The 27,777-nt window shown below is 37.8% G+C and overlaps 1 long non-coding RNA gene across 1 annotated transcript; it reads right to left on the bottom strand.

The window, feature by feature from the left end:
- LOC147346944 (uncharacterized) lies at positions 1-27,379 on the bottom strand. Its single transcript, XR_015152751.1, has 2 exons — positions 27,292-27,379; positions 1-379 (listed from the first exon to the last, which is right to left on the bottom strand). It is a non-coding gene; the product is annotated as an uncharacterized LOC147346944 (long non-coding RNA).
- Positions 27,380-27,777: the final 398 nt, after the last annotated feature.

Below are 27,777 nucleotides of genomic sequence, written 5' to 3'. Positions count from 1 at the left end.
GTGAGCTGTCTCATCAGACTTAATTTCAGACTTAAGGCAAATGTTGGAGAAGGCAATGGCAACCCACTCCAGTACTCTTGCATGGAAAATCCCATGGACGGAGGAGCCTGGTAGGCTGCAGTCCATGGGGTCACTAAGGGTCGGAGACGACTGAGCGACTTCACTTTCACTTTTCACTTTTCACTTTTCACTTTTCACTTTCATGCATTGGAGAAGGAAATGGCAACCCACTCCAGTGTTCTTGCCTGGAGAATCCCAGGGACGGGGGAGCCTGGTGGGCTGCCGTCTTTGGGGTTGCACAGAGTCGGACACGACTGATGTGATTTAGCAGCAGCAGCAGCAGCAAGGCAAATGTAGTTTGCATTTCCCATTCACGATTCTAAAAAGTCAAGGTACAGAGGACATTTTAGACTATATGAATATGCAAGAAAAGTTTTCTTTGGTACATTTTCTGGAACTTTTATCCCACCATAGAGAATTAGACCCAAAGAGCATCTGATCCACAAGACAGGTGACCTATAGGGTTTCTGCAAAGACTCACATATAGAGGGGGATGGTTAATTTCTCCAGTGTTTTAGAAAGCCTCTGGTGACTGGCAACAAAAAGACAATAGTTTAGTCATTTAGCCAATGTTGCATATTCTTACCTTAAATTCCAAATATTTCTGTGCCTGATTCATTTAAGAGACATGTATCACATAGTCTTCAAGGAAAGCCCAAAATATGAAACATCTAGTTTTATGTAATAGATATAGATGGGTTAAATTTTTAAAAGACATTTTTAGTCTTGCAGAAAAATTGCAAAGAATTTTTATGTGTGCTTTACTGAGATTGCCCAAATGTAAACATTTTACCATCTTTTGCTTGTCATTTTTCTGTCTCCCGTGCCCTCACACGTGCACACACGCATGCACACACACACACACACACTCACTGTCACACACTGTTTTGCCCTCTGAAACGTTTAAGAGTAATTTGCTGACATGATGCTTCTTTACTTATTAGGATGTAACTTTTGCTCAGTTTTATTCAGGCAGAAAAATTATTTAGTGTACTTGATAGATTGAGGAGTAAAGTTTATAAATAATTGTTTTATAAAAAGGCTTTCAGGAACATTTTTATTGTGAAGTCCAAGTGAACTTTTTTGTTTCTCTTTTATTCTAAGGTGGGGGGCACACCTAACAATGTTTGCATGGTAACCACCTGGAGAAATTTAGAAGGTGAAAAACATGATTTAATGCCACTTCTTGAATGCTTATTATGAGATTGGCAGTGTTCAATGTATTAATTTTTGCATGTGTATGTCAATGTGTCTTAACAACAGTGTCCTAAGAAAGGTATTATTATTTTCATTTTGCACTTAAAGAAACTGCACTTCAAAGAAATTAAGTAACTTGCATGTGATAACATATCTAGTAAATGCTAGAGCTAGGATTTCCAAAAAGCAGCTTTTATTAATAGAATAAATCCCATATAAAACAAAGCCTTGACTCTTACCTCATCTCCCCAAAAATACAGTCAGCCAGTTGCAAAATTCAACCTGTCTTTTCTTGAAGATGGTTTATGATGATCTTTTAAAAATTCCTTTAGTAATTTGTTACTGTGTTATATCAATCATTGCCAAGCAATTTATCTGAAGCAAACTCAAATCCATCTTTCTTTTACATAAAAAATTTGCTCCTTTGGAAATCTCTAAAAGCATAAAAATATTCCTCTTTCATTGCATACAGAAAGCAAATAAAATCTTCTTTTACTCAAAAATGTTAGGTGCTCAGTCGAGTCCGACTTTGCGACCCAATGGAGTGTAGCCCTCCAGGCCGCTCTGTCATGGGATTCTCCAGGCAAGAATACTGGAGTGGGTTGCTGTTCCCTCCTCCAGGGAATCTTCCTGACCCAGGGATTGAACCCAGTTCTCCTGCATTGCAGGCAGATTCTTTGCCATCTAAGCCACCAACCAGGGAAGATTTTTCTTTTACTTGAAGTCACTAATAAAATTACACATACAATTTATTTTTATAGTTATTCAGCAACCATTATTATTTTTAGACTTTATTCATGTTCTGTACTCTATTTCATTAATCATTTTGGTCCCTCACTGTGAAACTTGTCTTTGTTTTCTACAAACATTTTAAGCATAGACACTGACTGCACTTGCCTAAAATACACATCACTAATGTGGATAACAAAAGAAAGCCCTTGTGTAACACTTTCTCATACATATTAGAATCACTGGGATTTTTCTACACCCGTCTTAAACTCAGTTTTAAACTATAAATTGAACAAAGTTACAGAACTACTAGTTGGTGGAGACATTATTTGAACAAAGCTTTCTCAGATTACAATAATTTGATTTTGATCACTACTGTCTACACGAGTAATGCAGAAATTATAAAAAAAAAAAAAAACAATGACAGATCCTGTTTATTTGGTGTGGACTATATGAGGACTTCCTGCTGATTTTCTAATTTTTAAAATTCTTTTAACAGGGATTGGGATCCTTACAAAACGTAACCTTCTATAGTTAGGATGATGTACTGCAGGGGGAGTGGAGATGTCGTTCAATTTGAGAAGTTTTTCTTGGATTAAAAAATATTGGTTATTTGACTCCAACACAAATGGTGATCTGTAAATTCTACCCTAAACCTCTAAAAGGCACTAACACATATAAGAAAAGTAGCACCTTTATAAAGACTTTAAACACATGACTCAAGAGTCCTGAAGCTGGTTTTCTTTCTGACCTGGAGAGATCATAAATTTTATTAAATTTTTACTGTAACCTTATAGCTCAGTTGGTAAGAATCTGCCTGCAATTCAGGAGACCCCGGTTCAATTCCTGGGTCGGGAAGATTCCCTCGTGGCTCAGCTGGTAAAGAATCTACCTGCAATGTGGGAGACCTCGGTTGATCCCTGGGTTGGGAAGATCCTTTGGAGAAGGGAAAGGCTACCCACTCCAGTATCCTGGCCGGGAGAATTCCATGGACTATACAGTTCATGGGGCACAAAGAGTCGTACATGGCTAAGCGACCTTCATTTCACTTATTGGATGGCAGTTCATCTTCATTTTATGAATGAATAAGCTGAGGCACAGAGAAGTAAGTGGTTCAGGGTCACCCAGCATGTAGCTCAAAGTCATTTACTAGGAGTTTGGTCTCTCAAACCAAAGGAATGAGGTCTTAGCCCATCGTGTTTTTGGAGGCAATTAAAAAAAAATGTCTTCCCCATTTTACATTATTGTCTATTCCTGACTTTTAATAACTTTATCTATTCCTGACCCACATCTTGAGTCAAATTTGAAAATTTTTTTATCTCAAAATTAACTTTGATCTTTAACATTTTTGTTTAGCGTAATAATTTTACATTTTATTAGAATAATTAGGGAATTTTTATTATTTCCCTTGGTCAGTTGTATATTCTTTTTCATTATTCCTTTTGACTATGAAGGTGGACATTTTACTTAGAAAAAAATGTATGTTGTTGATGTTTTATAAGAACCAGCTCTTGAGTTTATTTACCACTCTACATTTTTATTTTTCTAATGATTATTTTTGACTTTAATCTTTATTTTTCTAGCTTCTAGAGCTGAACTTCACCAATTAGATTCTAACTGCCAAATCCAGTGTGTATTCCTTAGTTCCCATGCCACTTGATCTCTCTGTAGTATTTAATGTTGTTGGACAGAACTTTCTTCTTAAAAATTTCTTCTCCCATAGACTTTAAACTTCATACCACTTTTATTTTTCTTACTTCTCAGTCCACTCTGCTCTTTTATCGTTAGCTCAGCTTCTTCCTGTCTTTGAAATGGAAAATTCCCTCCAAACTTAGCTCTTGGCTTTCAGCTCTTCTCTCTTGAAACCTCAACTAGCAACTTCCTAGGTTTCAACTCATTGAAGAATATGATTTTTAACAGCTTTATTGAAATGTGATTTTCACACCACAAGCTTCGCTAATTGTGAGTGTACAATTCAATGATTTTTAATGAATGTATAGGATCGTCCAACCATTACCGCTGTCCTGTTTTAGGAATTTCCACTGCCCCCAAAAGATCTCACATGCCCATTTGTATTTAATTTCTGCTCCCACCCACAACTTAAGGCATCAATTGACCTGTTTTCATTTGACCTGTTTTCAGTTTTACCTTTTTTGAACTTTTCATATAAATAGAAGTAGGCAACATGTAATCTTTAGTGTCTGACTTCATTGACTTAGCATAATGTTTTTGAGGTGCATCCATGTACAGCTAGTTTATTAATTTTTCTTATTGAATAGTGTTTCATTACACAAGTATACTATTTTTTACCCATTCACCAGTTGATGGACATTTTGATATTTACAAGTTGAGTTATTGTGAATAATGAGGCTGTGACCATTCAAGTCTTTGAATGGCAAGTTTTTGCTTTACTTTTTTTTTTTTTTTTTGAACCTGGACTGGCATCTCGTTTCATACATGACATTTCACATGTTAAACTGCCAAACAGCTTTCCAGAGTGGCTGCACCATTTGCTTTATGTTACCTCCAGCTGTGTAGGAGAGATCCAGTTTGTCTACATCTTTGTCAATACATGGTTTTGTCTTTTTTGTTGTAACCATTTTAGTGGGTGTGAAGTTTATTTTGTTTTTATGGATGTAATTTATGTTTTATGGATATAATTTTTAATATTAGCATTGTCAGTCCTGGCTTGCCCATAAAGATCTAGGTCCACATTTCCAGCAACCTGCTATGTATTTCCACGTGGATATTTCACAGTTACATATACATGGGGAAAAGCAGACCTCTCTACTGACTCTATTACTTTTAGAAGTTCCTATTCTTTACAATAATGTTATAATTTTCACTCCAAATTTTGAAAATTTCAAATTATCTTTTATGCTTTCTCTCCTCAGATCCTCATATTTAACCAGCCAGTAAATTCTACAAATTATTTCTTAATATAGGACTTCCCTGATAGCTCAGTTGGTAAAGAATCCGCCTACAATGTGGAAGACCTGGGTTTGATCCCTGGATTGGAAAGATCCCCTGGAGAAGGGAAAGGCTACCCACTCCAGTATCCTGGCCTGGAGAATTCCATGGACTGTATATAGTCGATGGGGTCACAAAAAGTTGGACATGTTCTTAATATAACATTTCTTTTTATTCTCATCACCTTAATTTGAGTTTAAACTATTTCTAAAACATTTTGCTCATGGTATTTTATTTCCACCCACTGCTCTCTCTGTTTTGGGACTACCAAGATATGGTAATTTAATAAAAAAAATTTTCTTTGGTCATGTCCCATTAGAGACATAAAAGTATTTAATGTCCCTTTAACCTCTTTAGCAGAATATTATTTTTTAGTGTTGAACCTATAGGGCTTCAACCCAACTTTTTCATCTGGTGAAATTCTTTAGCTCTGGTTACACTGAGACTTTCTGAACAGGTCTTTACATTTCAATCTGGAGGTTTTAGTGAAACCTGACCCCATCTGCCTTACTTGGCCTAGAGTTTTCTCCACCATATCTAGCCCATGTTCTCTGCAGATGTCTCTGGCTATAACTCTGTTCTAGGAATATGCTCTCTATCTAAATTCTTTCAAGCAATTAGTGAGAAAGTCAAAATTTCTTCCTGAGTCTTATGGGCCTTGATTGTTTTTAGCTAGAAATAACCCTATGCCTAAGAGACATTCTGGGGTGTAAGTTTTGTTCCCCATACCAGTTAGAATAAGCAGATTTATGGATCACGTAACTGGGCAATCCAGAGGTACAGCTGTGTCTGGATCAAGCTATTCAGAGGATGTCTTCAATGTTTACAGTCTTTTCCCTCTAGTGTAAGACCTCTTCCCAAGTGAGGCAAATGACCACTATCTTTGGCAAAAATATAAAGAAGATTTCGTTTGGTTTATTTTGACTCACTGTTTTGGGGGCTGCTGGGCTAGACTAATTGGTTGGAACTGAGTCAGCCCTTGCTCTAGAGCAGGAGGAGGATCAAGCTTGCTTGAGTCACATGAAGTGGGTTTTCCACAGGAAAAAAGTTCTCTAGTACCAGAGAGAGTGGGGGAGACAAATTCAACACATGCCCACGACATTCACTTATTGTCACTATATGCCTTTCTTTTGGAGCAATTGAAATAGTGGAAGTTATAACATTGTTTATTTTATGTTCTGGGCTTCCTTTCAGTACCTAGAAATGTGGGGTTTGGGGGAACATAACTGAGCCTGAGCTCTCAGATATGCTTTTATATTATATTTGAATATTCACTCCTATATTTGACAGTCCCATTACACATCCTGGAAGATTCTAATACTGTTTCTAATATGTGTCAGACCGCCTGACTCATATTCTTAGAGAATTTACATTAAACATGCTTTTGAAATATAATGCTCTCAGAAAGAGAACAAGTAGATTTTAATGGGCCATCTTTAAGTATTTTCTAAATGATAGAAAAAGAAAACCTCATGAAACATAAAGATTTAGTATAAATTTGAGTAGACTGAAAAGTATAATGTATACCCTGACCAACCTCCTGGTAATATAAATGTGATAGTATTATAAATGGGAACATGAATTTACTGGGCTTAAATGATATAAAACAATTTTGATAGTATCAACCTACCCAAATGTAATTTAAAAATTGTCTATTTTCTGTTGATTCCTTTATCCTAAACTGCTTTACTCAGAGTCTCCTTATTGTCACTCCCCTAAAGCTAAACAACTGGTGAAATAAATATAATTAGAATTTATTACTGTTTGTCTGATATAAAAAAATCTATTCCTTAGGTTTTGAGGGATAATCTAAATGACGGTGGAATATGGTTACAGTCATTAGGAATTAAAGATACTATTTTAAAAGATTTTAGTGTTTCCTTAGAGCTCTAAACTTTCATTATTGTATTTCCAATGTATTAAACTAGACATTCTATTTTCAGAATAAAATCTCACAGCACTGTGTTTGCAAGTATGTCTTATATCAGCACATCTTCATCATCAATGTCAATCAAGTTCATCTTGAATTTTAAAAAATGCTTAAAACATGATACTAGTATTCATACCTTATAAGAAACTGCATAAAGTTATGAAGAAAACAGATATTTGGAGTCAGATCTGAGACTGAGCCTTAGTTATTCCATTTATTTTCTGGGTCTCACAAGATTTTTACAAATATTAAATGAGATAACCTATATGAAAGCTACTAGCTTAGTCACAAGAGTTCTTGTGGGTGCTGAAAATAATTTTCTTTCCTTGTTCAATTCCTATTTTCCTCTTTTTTCTGTTCCCTTATTATCTTCCCACCTCCTTTCTCTTCTATTTTTTTTTTAAATCAGTTTTTCATATCAATTCTTGTTTCTCTCAGCTTAGCCTTTTCTGTCTTTGTCCTTTTGTAGCTCATTTGAGGGCTTCAAGCTCATATCCTTGAAGGTATGGGTCCAGTAGAAAAGAGCATTTATCTGTGAAAGTTCCTGCCACAAGTTCAGGGATTCACTCTGATGGGACAGTTGGTGTCTATTCCTAAGCAAATCAATGCTTACAAAATGCTTACATGTGGTATGCTAACTGATTCAAGCCTAGCCATCTAGTGCAGCAATGAGAATGTGTGAAAAAATGGGATAGAATGATTCCTTAAAGGAATTTTCAGGTATTTCTATCAGAAGAAAATGACTGGAAGCTGAATAATTAAAACACAGCAGGCATTCACTACATTTTCTTCCTTCACAGAGCTCACAGTTTAGTTGAAGAGACAAAATACATCTTACATATGTACATATGTACATACGTTCATACGTAACTAATACAAAATCTCAGGTAAGATTGCTAACTGATAAATGTATTTGTCTTAATGATGACTTCTAGAGAAGGACAGTATCTTTGGTGATTAAGAGCACAATCTGGAAACAGGGACAATGTACTTCAGTTTTCACGTTCATTCTGGTAATAGTATCTATCTTGCATGACTTTTTAAGAATTAAATGAGTCATGCGTGTAAAACGTGTAAAGCCTGCTGGTATATGTAAGTGTTAGCTTTTATCTGAGAGAACACCTGTTACAGCTGAGTAAGACTAGGATACAGATAAGCTAAGACAAGTGTGAGGATCATTCCAAGTAGAAACAGCCAGGTGGCTAAAAGTGTGAGAAAAGGAGCACTCACTTTCAAGTTCATACCTTATAAGTTCACTTTCAAGGAACTAGTGTCCACGGAGATTCTGACATAAAAACCAGAAAGGAAAGAGACACGGGTACCCCAATGTTCATCGCAGCACTGTTTATAATAGCCAGGACATGGAAGCAACCTAGATGTCCATCAGCAGATGAATGGATAAGAAAGCTGTGGTACATATACACAATGGAGTATTACCCAGCCATTAAAAAGAATACATTTGAATCAGTTCTAATGAGGTGGATGAAACTGGAGCCTATTATACAGAGTGAAGTAAGCCAGAAGGAAAAACATAAATACAGTATACTAACGCATATATATGGAATTTAGAAAGATGGTAACAATAACCCGGTGTACGAGACAGCAAAAGAGACACTGATGTATAGAACAGTCTTATGGACTCTGTGGGAGAGGGAGAGGGTGGGAAGATTTGGGAGAATGACATTGAAACATGTAAAATATCATGTAAGAAACGAGTTGCCAGTCCAGGTTCGATGCATGATACTGGATGCTTGGGGCTAGTGCACTGGGACGACCCAGAGGGATGGTATGGGGAGGGAGGAGGGAGGAGGGTTCAGGATGGGGAACACATGTATACCTGTGGCGGATTCATTTTGATATTTGGCAAAACTAATACAAGTATGTAAAGTTTAAAAAAAAAAATTCATGTCTCAGAGCCTTTGTGATGTGATTAGGTGGCTTCCTCACACAGTTCCCTTTCCTCGGTATCTTTTCACTCCATACTCTTGCCCCTTTACATCGCTCCATTCCTCATATTTTAATATTCAGTATACTTTCTATCCGAAGAAGGCAATGGCACCCCACTCCAGTACTCTTGCCTGGAAAATCCCATGGGTGGAGGAGCCTGGTAGACTGCAGTCCATGGGGTCGCTAAGAGTCGGACACCACTGAGAGACTTGACTTTCACTTTTCACTTTCATGCATTGGAGAAGGAAATGGCAACCCACTCCAGTGTTCTTGCCTGGAGAATCCCAGGGACGGGGGAGCCTGGTGGGCTGCAGTCTATGGGGTCGCACAGAGTCGGACACGACTGAAGCGACTTAGCAGCAGCATACTTTCTATCACCTTCTAGGTATGAATGTCTTACTGGAGAAAGGTCAACTATCTAAAACTGTTTCCAACCTGCTCACCCAATTTTGAGTTGAAAGTGTGAGGTCAGGTAGAACCTTTCTACTTTATTAGTTCTATCTTTCCAAGGACCTTGATAACTTTGTTTTTGGATCCAATAGATATTCCTGAGTATTCAACTTTCTTTTCTTCTTTGAATTATTTTAACCTGCAAACTATCCACACACTTTCTTCTAGAAATATTCCTTTCTCAGTATCATGGTGATAAGACCTATGGAGGCTTCCCTCTTTTGTTGATGGTCCTTCCTTCATAGCCTAATTTTTAGTCTCCCCAACTTCTGCTCCCGATATTAATGTTCTTCAGTTCTTTTATGGGCTGCTTTTCCCCACTCTAAATAGTTCCTCACCTTCTCCTTTGACTCTAAATATAATACATGAGCTAATGGATTCCAATCTATATTTCTAATACAATTCTCTCTCCTAAGACAAAAATCTGTAAGCATATCTGCCAATACCTTCAATCAGATATCTAAAGGGAGTTAAAAATCTCAATACATGTACAATGGAACTATTTATCTTCCCCAACAAATGTTTCTGTCCTCATGTGTTCATTACCAATTACTCTGATCCCTGATCCCAATTTTGGTTTTCATCCTATTTCCTCTCTATCCCTGTTTTTCAGAATGTCTTGGATCTTTCCATCTAACTTCCCTAGTGCCTTGACTTTGTTGTGGCAAACATCTTTCCCCCTCTGGATCCTTGTGATTGCTTCCTAAATGATCATTCTGACTCCAGGCTTGTTCCTCTCTCTGTTATCTGTGGCTGTTTTAAAAAATTGTCATCCAAATTAGGTTATACACATCTCTGCTTGAAGGTATTCAATGGCCCTGACTGCCCTGAATCAACGTCCAGAATATTACATGCCCTTCATTATGTGCTTTCTGGTTTTATCTCTAGTCCCTACCTTACCCTAGTTTTCAGTTCAGTTCAGTCTCTCAGTCGTGTCCTACTCTTTGTGACCCCATGAATTGCAGCACGCCAGGCCTCCCTGTCCATCACCAACTCCTGGAGTTCACTCAAACTCACGTCCGTCGAGTCGGTGATGCCATCCAGCCATCTCATCCTCTGTCATCCTCTTCTCCTCCTGCCCCCAATCCCTCCCAGCACCAGACTCTTTTCCAATGAGTCAACTCTTCGCATGAGGTGGCCAAAGTACTGGAGTTTCAGCTTTAGCATCATTCCTTCCAAAGAACACCCAGGACTGATCTCCTTTAGAATGGACTGGTTGGATCTCCTTGCAGTCCAAGGGACTCTTAAGAGTCTTCTCCAACACCACAGTTCAAAAGCATCAATTCTTCGGCACTCAGCTTTCTTCACAGTCCAACTCTCATAGTCATACATGACTACTGGAAAAACCATAGCCTTGACTAGACAGACCTTTGTTGGCAAAGTAATGTCTCTGCTTTTGAATATGCTATCTAGGTTGGTCATAACTTTCCTTCCAAGGAGTAAGCATCTTTTAATTTTATGGCTGCAGTCACCATCTGCAGTGATTTTGGAGCCCCCCAAAATAAAGTCTGACACTGTTTCCACTGTTTCCCCATCTATTTCCCATGAAGTGATGGGACCGGATGCCATGATCTTCGTTTTCTGAATGTTGAGCTTTAAGCCAACTTTTTTACTCTCCTCTTTCACTTTCATCAAGAGGCTTTGTAGTTCCTCTTCACTTTCTGCCATAAGGGTGGTGTCATCTGCATATCTGAGGTTATTGATATTTCTCCTGGCAATCTTGATTCTAGTTTGTGCTTCTTCCAGCCCAGCATTTCTCATGATGTACTCTGCATATAAGTTAAATAAGCAGGGTGACAATATACAGCCTTGACGTACTCCTTTTCCTATTTGGAACCAGTTTGTTATTCCATGTCCAGTTCTGACTGTTGCTTTCTGACCTGCATATAGGTTTCTCAAGAGGCAGGTCAGGTGGTCTGGTATTCCCATCTCTTTCAGAATTTTCCACAGTTTATTGTGATCCACACAGTCAAAGGCTTTGGCATAGTCAATAAAGCAGAAATAGATGTTTTTCTGAAACTTTCTTGCTTTTTCAATGATCCAGAGGATGTTGGCAATTTGATCTCTGGTTCCTCTGCCTTTTCTAAAACCAGCTTGAACATCTGCAAGTTCACAGTTCACGTATTGCTGAAGCCTGGCTTGGAGAATTTTGAGCATTACTTTACTAGAGTGTGAGAAGAGTGCAATTGTGTGGTAGTTTGAGCATTCTTTGGCATTGCCTTTCTTTGGGATTGGAATGAAAACTGACCTTTTCCAGTCCCCTACCCTATTTCCTACCCTACCTTTCCTTTCCTTACCCTTTCTCTACCCTATTTCCTCTACCTTAGCCTAGTTTTCACCACTAAACCCTATTCTGTCCTCTTGTCTTTTATGCTTGGTGATCCTCTCTTCTCTTGGATTGTTTTTCTTCCCTCTTTTTGTTGTACTGACACCATTAAATCATTCTTTGATCCTCTCTACTCCTTTGTTTCCATTTCACTAAACTCCACCAGATATTCCACATGCTTCAGGTTACCAATTTTGTTTTCTTTAACAGCTCTTTATCTTTTAAGATGAAGCATGTTCTTGTTCTGCCCTGTAATAATCAATTGGAACCTCAGAATTTCCCAAATAAAGGTGTACATCATCTTCCCCATTCATCTTTTTTATCTTTGGCAGTCTCCATTTCAACTGATGGTCTTTCTCCCAACTCAGATGTCTAGGTTAAATTCTGGGGATTATCCCCAATTTTTCTTTCTTTTTTAGACACACATCCAGTGAATCCCCAGATTTTTCTATTTCTACTACCTAATTAGTTCTCAGATGTCACCATGTTTCCTTCAATTCCCCCAAACACTGCCTTAGTTTATATCCTCATCGTCTCTGATTACAACAAATACCTAATGTCCTTTAATACGGAATAGCACTCTTTTAAGTGTTTACATGTGTTAGTTAATTCTCATAGAAAATTCCTTTGAAATAAGGAGTACTAGGATTGTCACTGTATAGTTGAGAAACCAAAGGGTTGAGGAAGTTTGGTAACTTATGTGAACTCACACCGCTGCTGCAGGGTTCATGTATTTTTATAGGGGCTCTAAAATACCAAAACTAATGGGGTCCTTGATCTTGTAATCATTCCTCTTAAAATCAGATACTTGTTTCTAAACTCTTGAATTTTTGTCAAAATATGTCATATGTCTTGCTCCAAATCCTGTTTTTTATTGAGATCGTTAAAAATATTTTCTGTGACTCTTTCATGCTGACATTAAGGCTGCCTTTCCAAGTTGAATTCAGGTCAAAAGAATAGTAATCAGAAACAGCTACTGAAGGAAGAACACTCTCTTCTCTCTCTTCCTTTTCTACAGTGGCATAAGCTTCCTTAGAGCTTTTAATCCTCAAACTCTGGAAGGGTTTCAGCAGGCTTAATATTTTGTTTTTTGCCCTACCTAAAGGAAAACTCAAACAGTGCTTCTCCTACATAACCACGTTCTCATTTTCCACCTTATCCTTGCTAGCTCATTAGATGTCCACCACTCTCCTCCCAAGCAGCTTTCCTAATTATGTCAGTGGTGCACAGCTTCCCATCTTAAAGACTGTGTTTTTTCACTCTGTTCATGCCATTTCGCTGGAGAGGAAATCTGCATCTATGCTCTGATGGAAGCCATAAGGTCACCACGTGAAAACTTGGAGGGCAAAAAATGTTGTCGGTAATGAGATCTCAGGCATTTGGAAAGTTCACAGGGTCCTTTGTAAATACAACACTGAAGAATCCCTCTGTTTCCTCTGGTGCTGTTTCATGCTAATTTCAGAACATCAGCCAGTATAAGGCATCTCAACTGAAATTTCAGTTCACAGTGGAGCCCCTTTCATCCTTTTTTTGCAGCTAGGCAGTTAGATTTATCTTGTTGATCTCCAGAAAAAAGGGAAAAAGAAAAAAGAAACACAGTCATATGAATATAACAGATGGAACAAATTGAGGGGTTTGCTCCTATCACTTTTCTCCTTATTAAAATGAAAAGGGAAAATTGTTTTTCAATGGAGTACCCATCATTATGATTATTTAATATTTGAAAATTATGTGACATGCTAAAACTCTAAAAGTTGCTAATATAGGCTGAAAACAGCAAATAGATTATGTCACAATTACAGGGATTTTCATCACTTTGTCACTGATTTTTGCCTTGTGACTCCTCTGGTTATATCTATTGAGGGAGCAGAAACGCACTTGTGACCATTTGATTGTACCACATAGAGAAATACATAGAGATGGAATAAAGGAAATAATTGACTCTCTGACCTTCTGTTGTGTACTCTGTGATCACAGCATCAAATTTAAATGTGAAATTTGATTTGAATACAGATATGCTTGGGAAATTCTGGAATTGTACTCCCATAGAGTTACCTCCTCATATTTTCTGTTGTCCTGGTTCTAAAATGTTGTGATTATACTTCTAGGGGTGTGCTTTCACAGTACAGGAAGGAAAGAACACAGGTAAACATCATATTAGATTAGACCCTAATTCTCTAGTTCCAAATATTTTGAATCATGGAATCAAAAAAATTCTAGTAAAATTATTTTGTTTAATTCTCCACCTGTAGACTGCAGAGTAACTAAGATTCCTTCTCTCTGCTCTTTATTCATTAGTCTTTTTCAAAAAGTATTTTTTTTGTTGAGAAATGAGTCATCTTCTTGAATTTGCCAGTCTTATCCCCTAGGCTCTTACATAATATGGTCAGCTAAAGAGCCTTTGAAGTTGAGAAATTGTTTTATAGAGTGCAAGTCACAGAATCCACTCTACTGTGTTATGATTTCTCACTTATATTGGTTTAAAACACCAAATCATCTATTTTTCTACCATGTTGGTGTCATCCTATAGATAGGGCATTAGTATGAAACCATTTATGGAATATTAGCATATAAAGGGTAGTATAAATCATAGCTTGAACAAGTGTTGAGTTTTATTTAAGGATTATAATTTTATCTAGTTTCTTATTGAATTATGTAATTTTCACTATGATTAGACAAGGTTAAATGATGTACTTCTCCTCCCTTCTTCGTCCTCTTACCTAACTACATACCTGACTTTTCCTGTTTCCAGTGTGGCCTTATGTATTATTCTTTGGAGAAGCTTTCTCTGCCTTGTGTCCTGATCTCCACCATGCCCTGCTGATCCCATTTTACATCACATACTATGCTTTCGTTTGTAGCCCTTGTCAGAGGTGTAGTTATGTATGAACTGTGATGGTGAAGATCGCTCAGTCGTGTCCGACTCTTTGTGACCCCATGGACTGTAGCCTACCAGGCTCCTGCCATTTCCTTCTCCAGGGAACTTCCCAACCCAGGGATTGAACCCGGGTCTCCCACATTGTAGACAGATGCTTAACTGTAGTTATGTATAGACTTACAAATTTACTAGTGTGTTTGTTACTCTCAGGAAACTGTGAGCCTAACTAGAGTGGAACTATGTTTTTCCGTTCAATGTCATGTCTTGTAGTACTGTGCAAATCTTTATAAATGGTTTCCAAAAATATATCTACCATTTGACTCAATGGTTTTTTTTTTTTAATTTAATTTTATTTTGAAACTTTACAATATTGTATTAGTTTTGCCAAATATCGAAATGAATCTGCCACAGGTATACCTATGTTCCCCATCCTGCACCCTCCTCCCTCCTCCCTCCCCATACCATCCCTCTGGGTCGTCCCAGTGCACCAGCCCCAAGCATCCAGTATCGTGCATCGAACCTGGACTGGTGACTCGTTTCATACATGATATTATACATGTTTCAATGCTATTCTCCCAAATCTCCCCACCCTCTTCCTCTCCCACAGAGTCCATAAGACTGATCTATACGACTCAATGGTTTTAAGTAGAGTTTCTAATAAGAAACTCAGTAAATTCTAAAAATTCGGGAGGAAGAATCACAAAGGCTACTGTAGAGAAGAAAGATGTAATCTGAAAAGCACCAGGAGTGAGATTAGTAAGATTTATTAATGGACATAGAGATACTAAAAGGTAAAAGGTGCAGAATTTCAGGAGTTCTACAGGAAAAAATATTTTGAACCTAAAATCCCATACCCACCCAAAATTTCATTCAATTCTGAGGGCGAAAAAATACATTTGGGGATATTGATAAATTCAGAAGGTTTATCATTTGCACTCAAATGATTTAATCTTTTCCAACAAAGATTACTGGAAGATATACTTTACTAGTCCAAAGTAACTATGTATACACAAACATAGACAGTATACCTTTCCTCTGTGTAACACAGTCATGCAGAAATCACAAGGAAACCTGGAAAACAAAACCTAGAATCTATACCTGGATGCTGTTTGAACCAGCCAGTGACAGCTATGGGCATACTTTGGGGTCGATGTTGGTAACATTTTAATGAGTTTGCTCAAAATATAGTCATCACTGTTGTAACATATAGGAGGAAAATTTCTATGCCACCCAAGGTAAAAGAAAAATGTGTCAATGTAACCAAAAGGAGAAAGAGTGAGGGTGAACAATAGGAAAACATAGGGTGAATGCTGTCAAGATAAGATTAAATAAGTGGTAATTAAAATATTAAAAATAGGAGACACAGAAAATGTGTTCAAAAAAGATCCAGCTCCACAATATTAACAGGAGATACCCCAAACTAAAAATAAATAGAAAATTTAGAGATAAAGGGACAGAAAGGAATTTATCCAGCAATGTAAGAAAGGCAAAGCATACGTAGCACCTTTGAGATTGAACATGAAAATTAATACAAAAAATTAAAGTCTTGTTAGATGAAGGGTGTGGTATAAAAGATACAATTTACCCTGTTGTGAATCTTGATTTGTTATATGCTGCTATATTATTTGTTATATTGAGTTTTTATACCAATATGACAATCTTTATATTTAATTATTTAACAATCTGTAGACCCTGTGTGACCCCATAGACAGCAGCTCACCAGGCTCCTCTGTCCCTGGGATTCTCCAGGCAAGAATACTGGAGTGGGTTGCCATTTCCTTCTCCAGTAGTAGTTATATTCCTTATATTCATTGCATTTGTAAGCTTTATTTGCTTGTTTATAAATTTTTCATATTCAAAAGAGGAAAGAGTTTGGTAAAAGTCTTCATAGATGGCAGAATGTGACTGGAAGGCTCCAGAGTGGGGCTCCAGGGGAAGAGGAATGTCTGAACCCAGACCGTCCCAAGCATCTTGCTCTCTGTTCCATAGATCAGAGGGGAGCATGCTTACCTTGTTGTCCAGCACCATTCTTAAATGGTGGAGAAACAATATGCATTGGCTTAAACATATTTGAATCTTTTCTTTCACTATTTTGCTCTTCTTTCTCACACTACTAGCCTGTTATTTTAATTAAGGAAATATTGATACCATCAAAGTAGAAGCTTGCAAGTAAGAACTTACTCTCTTTGATTATGGTTTAATCCTTCCTTTAGAAAGGTATGGACAGCCTGTTTTTATGGTGTTTTTTTCCCCTGAATATACACGTGTAATCATTGAGAAGAGTGAATCATCAACTATCCATTATTGGATAGGACTAAACCCAATTAAGGATGAGGATGACTAGGCCTTTGATGTTGCTTCACGCCCATGTGTCAGTGGGATATAGTTTTTTTTTAAAAATGAGCTGCAAAAATACAAAGCTTTAACTGTATACAAATAAATGAAAGATTTCAGAAATGGAAAGTATTGCTCTGAGTGTCGAGAGAGAGAGATGATCCTGACAACTTTGGAAGATTTAAAGTTAAGTATGCAATTAAGGAATGGCTAGAAAGCCTGAATTAGAGATTATGTGACACTTTCTAAATGAAATAATTTTCCAGCCTGAGTCCCAAGAAAGTATGAGAATTTAATTTTCAAGTTTCCCAAGAAAGCATGAGGATTTAATTCTCAAGTTTATTTGAAGCAAAGACAGATTTTTGCTGCTTTTCTTCTTGCCCTTCTGATCCATTCAGGTCACACAGAAACAATATCAAAAAGCCTTTACTTTTTAAAACTATGAGATATATCTGTAACCTTAAAAAATACAAATTAGAAAATGCTTCTTTCCAATTCTTTTTGTCTTTGCATGACTGTGTGAAGTTTTTAGATTTGGCAAATTAGTCTTCTGAAATAGAAACGATTGATTTATTTGAATGAGCGTGTGCCAACGTTGCTTTGTCAACGTTTGATACATGATAGGGAAAACAGTAAGAAAGTTCTAGAGAGGTTTGTATCTCCAAATTGCACAAAGTACAGAATTTTAGTCAATGATTTGAATACTTAGTTTCCTCACTCCCTGCTCCCTGCATGTTTTATCATGCATCTGCTGTCCTTCTGTAAGAAAAGAGAAGGGGAGGCTCAGTGTTCCTCTTGGTTTATTTGAACTGGTTTCCCCTCTCAAATAAACCCAGCCGCTAACGGTTGGGTTGATACAGGTGGAGAACCATGTTATAATAGCCATCCATAGCATCACCTTCTCCACTCTGCCCAATGCTGCATGTTTCCGGCAGGCCACTTGGAGCATCTCCACTCAGAGGCCTGCTTCTGCCTAAACCAGCGTGCATGCCTTTTGATATTCCCACAGTGTGCACAGTATACCCTGGAACACACACCGCTCAGGGTAATATGTCTCTAATGCGATGAAATCAATGGGAACGCAGCCTTTTTTTGCCTGACAGTATTGTCAGGGTGTATTATCTGGTTTAGGCTGTGGCTTCAGTTCATAGCAGTCGTCAGTTAAATTTCCCTTTCTGAAGCTGAGCAAAGTGTGGTAATGTCACAGCCACAGGCGACTGCCGCTCATAGGATGGTTACCGGAGAAGCATAGCCTCCTGGCTTGTCACACTGTATATATCTCAGGGTCTTCTCTTCCTTCCTAGTCAGAGGTTTCCAAGAATGTTGCCTGGAGCAGTCATGGGATGCAAAAGAGAAAGATTTTTGTTCTGCACTTAGCAACATTACCACACTTCACACTCCGTTTCTGATAAGGGAAAATTTAACTGACTTGCTCTGAACTCTATCTATCAGATAATGCACTCTGACAGGGCTGTGGATAAAGGCTAGAAAATCTACTAATTTATATTTCATTATCTTTGCACTTGGCTTAATCTGTTATCTTTTGCTAAGTGTTACAAAGATAACAAGGAGAGCTGAACTGAAAGGGGAAAGGGGAACCCTGACCCCACCAGGGATGCAGGAAAGCAAACGAGATACTCAGCCTCCTGACTGAAGAAGCCATGTGCCAGGGGATACACTTCACAGTTGGTGCCCAAGATTACAAGAAGGAGGGCAGTCTTGCACAGGTGAGGGGTGGTTGCAGAATTTCTAGCATCTACTACTTCTTATCATGTATCAGAAAACAACCCAACGATACTGGAATTGTGAAATAGCTCATGCTGATACTTGGGTACTTCCTAACCCATATCTCAGGTGGTATACTCAAGAGCTGAAATAAAATTATTATCTCAGGACTTAGCCATTGTTATTGAAAAAGACACTCGTACTTAGGAGGGTACTTTCATTGGAACTGATAAACTAATATGGGTATAAAAGGCTTAGTTCAAGAACAGTTCTGTCCTCCTCCAGGGTAGAGGATGGCCAGTTGTAGTAAACACTCCTGGAGGTGGAGGGGTAAGGGTTCATGTCCCATTCCTAAGTCGGTATGTAGCAGTGGAACCTGGCAGTTCTTTACAATATAGATAAATCCACACTGGAGCTGTCCAAGCTTTGAAAAGAGATTATTAACTAGAGATAATAAATTCAAGGACTCTCTGGAAGTATGTTGAAAGCTATTTGATTCATTGACTAGTATTTTCTTGTAAGGCACAAGGTCAGATGTTGGGAATCCAAGTATTTATAAAACTTTCTCCTTGGAGTCTTTGCTTTGCTTTTTAAAAGAAAGCCATGCTGGTACCTCTCAGGGGTCATCTGATTCCCTTTTTGGTCTGTGTTGACAAGAAGTGTACAAGTAGGAGGGTAGGTACATGAATATAGACTTCAGTTCAAGGTTAGCTTTGTCTGTAATTCATTCTAAGAGGAATTATTACCTCTCTTGGGGGAATATGCAAAGCAGAGAGTTGTGAACTATATACCTTTGTTCTCAGAATGACCAAGCTGTACTTCTCAATCCAGAGCAAATGATTCTTACACTCAGAGCTTTTGCCTCCACATGGATGAAGCGGAGTTAGTGGGAAAGAGAAAGAGTATAGGCTTTAATATATCTTAAGAATGAAAAATGCCAAAAAAGAAAGTGACTATAATCATAGGATTTCAGAGCTAAAAGGAACCAAAGAGATTATATAGAGGAAAAAAACCAAACTAGGAGTGAGAGTCTGGATTCTAATCCTAGATGTACCATCCACTCACTACCTGTGTTTAGGAAAACACTTTCCCCTAAAGTCTCAGGACATCTTCTGTAAAATGAGAATATGTGAATAGTTTACCTCTAAGAGTCCTTCTTACTCTAATTCCTTACAGTGATATCTAGAGAAGTGGAAATCTTCCAGCGTTACATAGGATGCTGATGAAGTAACTAGGACCAGAGTTTCTGATTCTCATTCCAATGTTTTCCATTAAAAAAAAAGTCATGCTGATTCTTTTTTTGTTGGTTTCATTTTGTTTTTTAAGTTTGTTCAGATCCTTTGAAAAGTACCTTAAAGATTCAACATTGAGTTACAATACATAAATATTAGTTGTTATTGTAGAGAAGCTTCTGCTAAAGTTGTTAATAATCTTTCATGCTATGAAGCAGATACTAAAATAAATAACTTATACAGATTTCAAAGTATGGGACTGAGGTGCTCATTGAAAACGCAAGAATAACTGTATGTTATCTTTAAAATATGTCTTTCTTTAATGATACACCCCAAGTATCTGTACAAAGGTAATGTCAGCTCCCAAGTTTTCTATTCACTCAGAATGTGGTGTCCTGATTCTAGGCCTTGCGGGGATCAACTTTCAAAATTCTGCCAAACTACTTCTGACATAAGCTGGCTGAGGCACACTCAGTTGTTCTGTCAATTTCTCTAGGGAACTCCTACAGTCACCCCCAGGGAGGCGGTGATAAGGACTTCATTATTTTGAATTGTTTTCACCTCCCACACACAACCAGTTCTGATTCCAGTTTCTTTGTGTGTGTGCGTGTCCTTAAATGCCGGAGAAGGCAATGGTAGCCCACTCCAGTACTCTTGCCTGGAAAATCCCATGGATGGAGGAGCCTGGTAGGCTGTAGTCCATGGGGTCGCTAAGAGTCGGACACAACTGAGCGACTTCCCTTTCACTCTTCACTTTCATGCACTGGAGAAGGAAATGGCAACCCACTCCAGTGTTCTTGCCTGGAGAATCCCAGAGACGGGGGAGCCTGGTGGGCTTCTGTCTATGGGGTTGCACAGAGTCGGACACGACTGAAGCGACTTAGCAGCAGCAGCAGCAGTCCTTAAATGCAAACTGGGAAGTGGCGTCCTGCTCTTTTACATGGCCCTTCCTATTAAATTTGCTGTGCTCAACTCTCTTCTTCTGGGGAGCTCTCCCATTGACACTAGTAAATAAAGTAGACCCTGCAATTCCTCATTTAACTTACAGCCTAACATTCAATTTTGAGGTACTGATGAAAGCTATAAGTTATTATTTGTGAATACTTCTCCATTCCTGGTGGTTTTTTTAAAAAAAATTGGCCACACCCCTCTGCACTTGGGACCTTAGTTTCCTGATCAGGGGTTTAACCCACGCCCCCTACCTCAGAAGTCCATGTTTTAACCATGAGACCGCCAGGGAAGTCCCCTCAGTGTAATTCTTTTCTGTTGATAGTGGAACTCCAAGCCTCTCTCCAGTTCATTATTTATTCAATATTTCATCCTTGGAGGAATGAAGAGAATTATTTGACTAGCCATATTGGGAGTAATATCTGGACAAGTGTGACTTAGTCCCACTTTTCTTTTCTCTCCTGTCCACTGTTCCTCTAGTATTTCTGTCCCCTGTAAAGGGAGGGGAAATGTGAGATCTGCCTGGGCTCAGTCTTGCCTCTGCCTTGGGGTTAATTCTACCTGATTCTGAAATTCAGTCATGAGGCTCATTGGGCTCTCACACTAAAGTTCACCCTCCATTCTGGTTTTTATCTGTATTGATGGTAATATTATCTTTCATACTGTTCAGAACTTGGTAGGAAAGAGGGGAGCTAGTTGTGGAAACTCCCTTAGAGATACCACCTCTGACACACAGAAGGATTAAAATACTGAAGTATCTCGGTTGAGTCAACAGACCCTTAGTGATCATCTACTAAGTGCCTGGCATTATCTTAGACATTGGGGAAATAAACAGGAATTAGATGAAGTTCTTTTCTTAAAAGAGCTCAAGGTTCAGTGGAGTAGATTTGTAAGGAAGATGCTGGAAGGAAGGGGACATAATAAGATACAAATGTTTATTCTTTATCCCTACCAAACAAGTTTAAACTACCTAGGAGTGTGGATGGAAGCAGAGAAAGGAAATAAAGGCAAAAGATAAGAAACATGTTTATAAGTGGATTCCACTGATACTTCATTTAGCCAACCATTTTACCTTTTTTTGTAGTCATCTTTAAAAATTTTTTTCAAAAAATACAATGGTTGGGACTTTCCTAGCAGTCCAGTGGTTAAGAGTCCCAGCTTCCACTACAGGGGGAATGGATTTGATTGCTGATTGGGGAACTAGAACCCCATATGCCTAACAGTGCAGCCAAAAAAATAAAATACAACTCTTCATAAAAATATGACCTATTCTGTAGATCAAAATCTTCAGTCTAAATATATATTAATTGCAAATAGACATATGAAAATTAAAAAATTAAAATGAAATTTTTAATTATATGTGACACATTGAATGTCTTGGTGGCTAATACATGTTCTTCCTGAACAAATTAGCCTCATTTTCTCAATTTACAAAGTAGATGTCACAGCAGCCACCTTGTGGGGTTTTTGTAATAGAGTGAATGAATTAAAGGTCTTGGTGGGAAGTAAATGGATAATTAATAAATGTTAAATATTATTATTTATACTGTGGCAGACATCCAGTTTGAATTTGATTTGAGTAATTCCTTGAATCTGAAGGTTATAAATACCTCTTTCTGTTGCCCAGGGACATAATGCACCTCTTCACCTCTTAGATGTTGTTGATATTATGTAATCACAGTGGAACATGATTGAAATTTAGACAGACTTAGATTATGTTGGGGTTGAGGTCAGGGGACTAAGTAAAATAAATTAGGGAAAAGGCAGAAGAAAAGAGAATGTTAATTTATAGATAATCAACAATCAACCATTCCTTGACTTTCTAAGAGCAGGCTATTCAGAGCAGTGCTTATTGTTGAACTGATGGTTTGTCTATTGACTTGAAACAAATTATCTTTGCTTTTGAAATTTTTAGCAAAAATTATTGACCTTCTTTATTTCTATTTGATAAATCCCACAAAATACTAGGAGTTACAGAAACAAATGTTAGCATCTTGGTGTCATTCCTATTAAACAAAATTTTCTCTGTTTGGTGGAATCTGAATGAAGTTACATTCCCTAACACAGTTTACTATCTGAAAAAAAATAAGTGGAAATTACTAAACCCTATTTAGAAGATTTTAATCATTAGTCATGATTCACTGTAAAAGCATATGCTATGTAGAAATAATACTGGGTTCCACTGTTCCTAGTTCCTCATGTTGGGCTAAAGGAGGTGGTGAAGATTGGAGAGGTAGGTGAATGAAAGGGAGAGAGAATGAATGAATAATATTTTTGAACTGAAGAAGCTGCCACAATGCTAGTTTACTCTGTGCCTTCTCCTTTCTCTGTTCCCACAAATTAAGTTTTACGTAAAACTTAATTTTACTTTGAATCTCTTCACATTCACTCTTTTTTTCTAGGTTAGCCCACACAAAGCAGACATTGCATTTTCTTTCTGGTTAGTCTGACTTCTTACAGACAAAAGTTCTTGTCCAAATCATACCCCATACACCATGCTCCATTTTGGAGATCAGTGAGTGTTGCGATCTTCAGCCATATGGGTGATTCTGAGAATCAGCTAGCAAGTGTGCTTTATTCAGGGTCAGTGAATTGCATAAGATATGTTGCACTTTGAGTTGCCATCTGTCTCCTTGCATCCCATTTCGGAATTTTTAGAGAAGATTTGGTTCAACACATATTGTGCCGTAATCGTGGTCAGCCCTATTATGTGAATCCCAAAGTATATTCCTCAAGGAGCTACACTAACTCCCCTACAAGCTCATAATTCAAGGAATGTAACACCACTCTATAGAAAGAAAAATGATCGAAACACTAGAAATGCCACATACATTTAATTCTAGATTTCTATTTTCTAGTGTACAAACAAACACACACAGAGTGGTGAGATGTGCCCTGCCACACTTCAGATCTGCTGTTACTCATTTGTGTGCAAGCCATCTAATCACATTGTAAACATGCATATGCACAGGTATGTACCCCCTTCCTCCCCTAGAGTTGCTTCTCCATCCTTCTCTTCCCAGGAGGGAAGAGTCACATTTGCTTCACCATACACTGGTTCTAAGTGTTTCTACTACAGTTCGGCAGACGTGTTTTACAGACAGCCTATTTCTATATTGTAAAAACAAATAGTCCCCACATATCATTGGTTCAATGGACAGAAATGTACTTCTTTTACGCATGCTCATTATAAGTCACTGAGGTGCTCTACTCCACAGTTGCATTCAGGAGACACACTGATGATCAACATTCAATAATTTATTCAAAAACTATTTGTTGGAGAGCGTAAATACCTGACATTGTTTTAAGAGCTGCTCATATACTGAGGACAGAGTGACAGAGTTCATGCTGGGATAGATCTAAAATTCTAGTGAAGATAGAGAAGAAACAAAACAGAAAATAAATTATACAGTATGGCAGATATTGATAAACCAGGCAGGCAGGCATGGTGGGGGTGGGTGGGTGGTATGAGAGAAGGCCTCCCTGAGAAGGTGATATTTCAGCCCAACATGATTGATGTGAAGAAGTGGGTCATGGGGAGAAATAAGGGAGACTTCTTGTACAGAAGGAAATGGGAGAGATGTCCAGGAGAACTGGAAGTTTCACAGGGCAAGTAGTGTCCTTGGTGGGATTTATTTCAAGTAGAGAAGGGTTGTTCAATCTCAGGCTTATTTACATTTCAAGTCAACTAATTGTATGTTGTGGGAGACTGTACTTTTCACTCTGAGAGGTTTAGCAGCATCCTTGGCTTCTACCCACCAGATACTAGCAGCATCTTTTCAGCTGTGAGAATAAAAATGTCCCCAAGTATTGCCAAACACTCCCTGGGGCAGGATGGTAGGGGAACAAAGTTGTTTCTTAATGAAAATTCTTGAGTTAGAATGAAGAAGTAAAAGGTATGCAGATCTGTATCAGTCTATTATCTGTCTATATGTTTATCTATCTATCTATCATCCATCCACCCATCAATTATCTGTATATCTATCTACCTACCTATCTTTCCATTTATCTCTATACCTACCATCCTACCTCAGTTTTAAAAGGAAAAGTGCTCCCTGCCGAAGCTTCCATGTTCCGTTTTTTCATCCGCAGCCATGAAGTGGCTTTCCCTCATCCCTAATTACTGGAAATTAGGGGCTTGAGACCTCTGTCATCTCGATCATCTCTAGGTTAACTTTCCAGTTAGGCTGGTGAGATTTTTCCAAGGAAAGATTTTAAGAAATGTTTCCTACACAAGTAATTTACACAGGAGTGATTTACTCCTTTTTGGGCCTCTCTCCCAGTAACCTTTCTGGGTATGTCTCTCAGTCACTAAAGTAGCCTGTAGGTCATAACACAGTCCTTTAGGCCAGACATCTGTTCTATATTAGACATGTTAACTGGCAGAGACGAGCCATATTTCCTGCATTTCCAACCTCATGACTGCCTCTCTGGACTCCTTATATTTTTATTGCCCAAAGCAATATTGTATAAAGTTTTCAACTGGCTGGCCTTCACTCGTCATTCATCGTTTTAGGAAGATCATGATATGATTGGCTCCTATCGATTTGCCTTTAGATCATGATGTTCCAAGGAGACAGGCTGATTAGGTGTCCAGTGATTCATTGATTGTCAAATCTCAGAGTTGGTTCTCAGCTTTGGATGTTGTCTGATTTATCTTCCCAGAGTATCAATCCACTGTCCTTCCTGGGAGATTAGCCTCTTTGATTGGGTTTGAATATGGCTTTATGTTTGATTGGTTTTCATCTTCTTTTCTAAAACCATTTCCCTTTATTTGTAAAAGGAAGATCTTATCAGAAAGACCAAATGCATTGGTCATGCCCTGAAGCTTCATCCTCGTGTGTGTTCATAGCCTCTTCATTTGTTTCATGGAGATTTACAGATTTATATGTCCATCAAATGCACTTTCAAGTAACAAAGACAGAGAGGTTAAGTTCTTGCTATTACTCAAAAAAAATGTTTTAAAAAATTTCCCTGCCTCCTTAAACAAATAAGCATTTGATTTGTATTTCACTCAGATTATGTCTATAGTGGTCAAACTTTGAATCTGTTTCTATGGACCATATTTAACACTCTTGCATTACTCTTTTCTTTATCTATCCATCCATCTGTAAAAAATAATTATAGATCCATGACCATTATCATGTGACATATATGGAAATTATAGAGGTCCCTGGCTCCCTAACTTTGTTTGGTCATGTGATATTCAGGTGATATGTTTCACTCAGTGGTCATGCATGAGAAACATGAAGATCTTGTAAAACAAGATCTTGAGAAGGTCTTATACAAGTGTGCTTAGGCAATATATCACATCATAAGTTATTGTGAAAATAAAGCTACAATTAATCCGGTGGACTGACTTTTTATACTTTCATTGTTGGTAACATTGATTATCTCCCCTCAAACATGAATAAATAAGGCATTTGGTTTAGTAAAAGACATCCAACTATCATTATATGTCAATTGTGTACCAGTTACTAATTGCCACATGTATATGAACATTAATCTTTTATGTGTTACTTAAGACTTTTAATCTCTTTGCATGTGAAAATTTCAGGCTCGCATGAACAACCCAGAAAGCACAGGTTAGACAACATTTTCTTGTTGAATAATACTTGTTTGTTCTTTTGTTTGGACGGATGCCCATTCACTGAGCACTTGTTTGAGTGGGATATATTGATAAGGGAATGTCTTTCCCCTTGTTGGATCTTCACCATCATTATATAAGATAGCTCATATTTTTTATATATTTTCTAAGGAGAAAACTGGCTTTGGAAGATCTTACACAGTTGTATAAAACTAGTCAATAATTAAGTCAGAAATGACTCATAACATTTTCTCAGATTTTAGAGCTTGTTTGATTGTTAACCACTGTTGTTAACTGTTACCCACTCCTGAACTATTTTAATTGTGAGAGGTGGCTGTTGTTGTTGTTCTGTTGTTCAGTCATGTCTGACTCTTTGCGACCCCATGGACTGCAGCACACCAGGCTTCCCTGTCCTTCTCCATCTCCCAGAGCTTGCTCAAACTCATGTCCGTTGAGTCAGTGATACCATCTAACCATCTCATCCTCTGTCATCCTCTCCTGCCTTCAGTCTTTCCCAGCATCAGGGTTTTTTCCAGGGAGTTGACTGCATCAGGTGGTCAAAATATTGGAACTTCAGCTTCAACATCAGTCCTTCCAATGAATATTCAAGGTATTTCCTTCAGGATTGACTGGTTTGATCTCCTTGAAGTCCAAGGGATTCTCAAAAGTCTCCTCCAACACCACAGTGAGAGGTGGTGGCCAAGTCAAAATCCAGGCAAGAGCTTTTGATTTAGGATTCACATTGCTTATTGAGACTATGAACCATACATTTCTATTATCTTCTCTACATAAATAACCAAATAAACCGAGCACCTAATTGAAGCAGCAATTTTTGCAAGCCATGAAGATATATCACGGGCTGAGATATCCAGAGAAATTGCTTTCAGGGAAAGGATTCTGGTGGATATTAAATAAACAAAATTCACATTACTTTGCAATGCACTAAAATTATTAAAATAGAAACATTATTTTTCTTACTTGAAATTCTTCTCTTGTTAAGTTGATATCTTCTATAATACATAGCAGGACATTTCTCTCTGTGATTTCAAGTTGCTTTATTCTGTCTGAAACAGGAGGAAAAGAGAAAGTCAGGCTTCTTCTCAGTGGCTGAAAGTACATACCAGGTACATACCAGGTACATACCTGGTCTTGACCTGTAACAGGGGTCTAGATGGCTGGTTTTTACTCTGGGTTTGTCACCTTTCTCATCTTGATCGATTACCAAATTCACTTTAAAACAATGGAGCAATATTATGGCAAGTCTTAATATCTTAATCAATATAAGATCTCTTGCTGCCCCCCATTCTCCCTGTCTTATATTATGTGGTGTTGCATTCTTCATGAAAAAAACAAAACTAAGGGTTGTATTTATTTGCTTTTATTTGCTTTACAAGTCTCTTCTTTCACTTCACATTTTAAAGAGCATTCTTTTTAAAAAAGAAAATATGGACATGAGTTAGTCTG

Source organism: Bos grunniens, chromosome 23 (assembly GCF_055505025.1).
Source record: "Bos grunniens cultivar Pamir isolate PY7600 chromosome 23, Bosgru_T2T1.0, whole genome shotgun sequence".
In the NCBI taxonomy this organism is placed as follows: Eukaryota; Metazoa; Chordata; class Mammalia; order Artiodactyla; family Bovidae; genus Bos; species Bos grunniens.
This window is presented reverse-complemented; position numbering and strand designations above follow the sequence as displayed.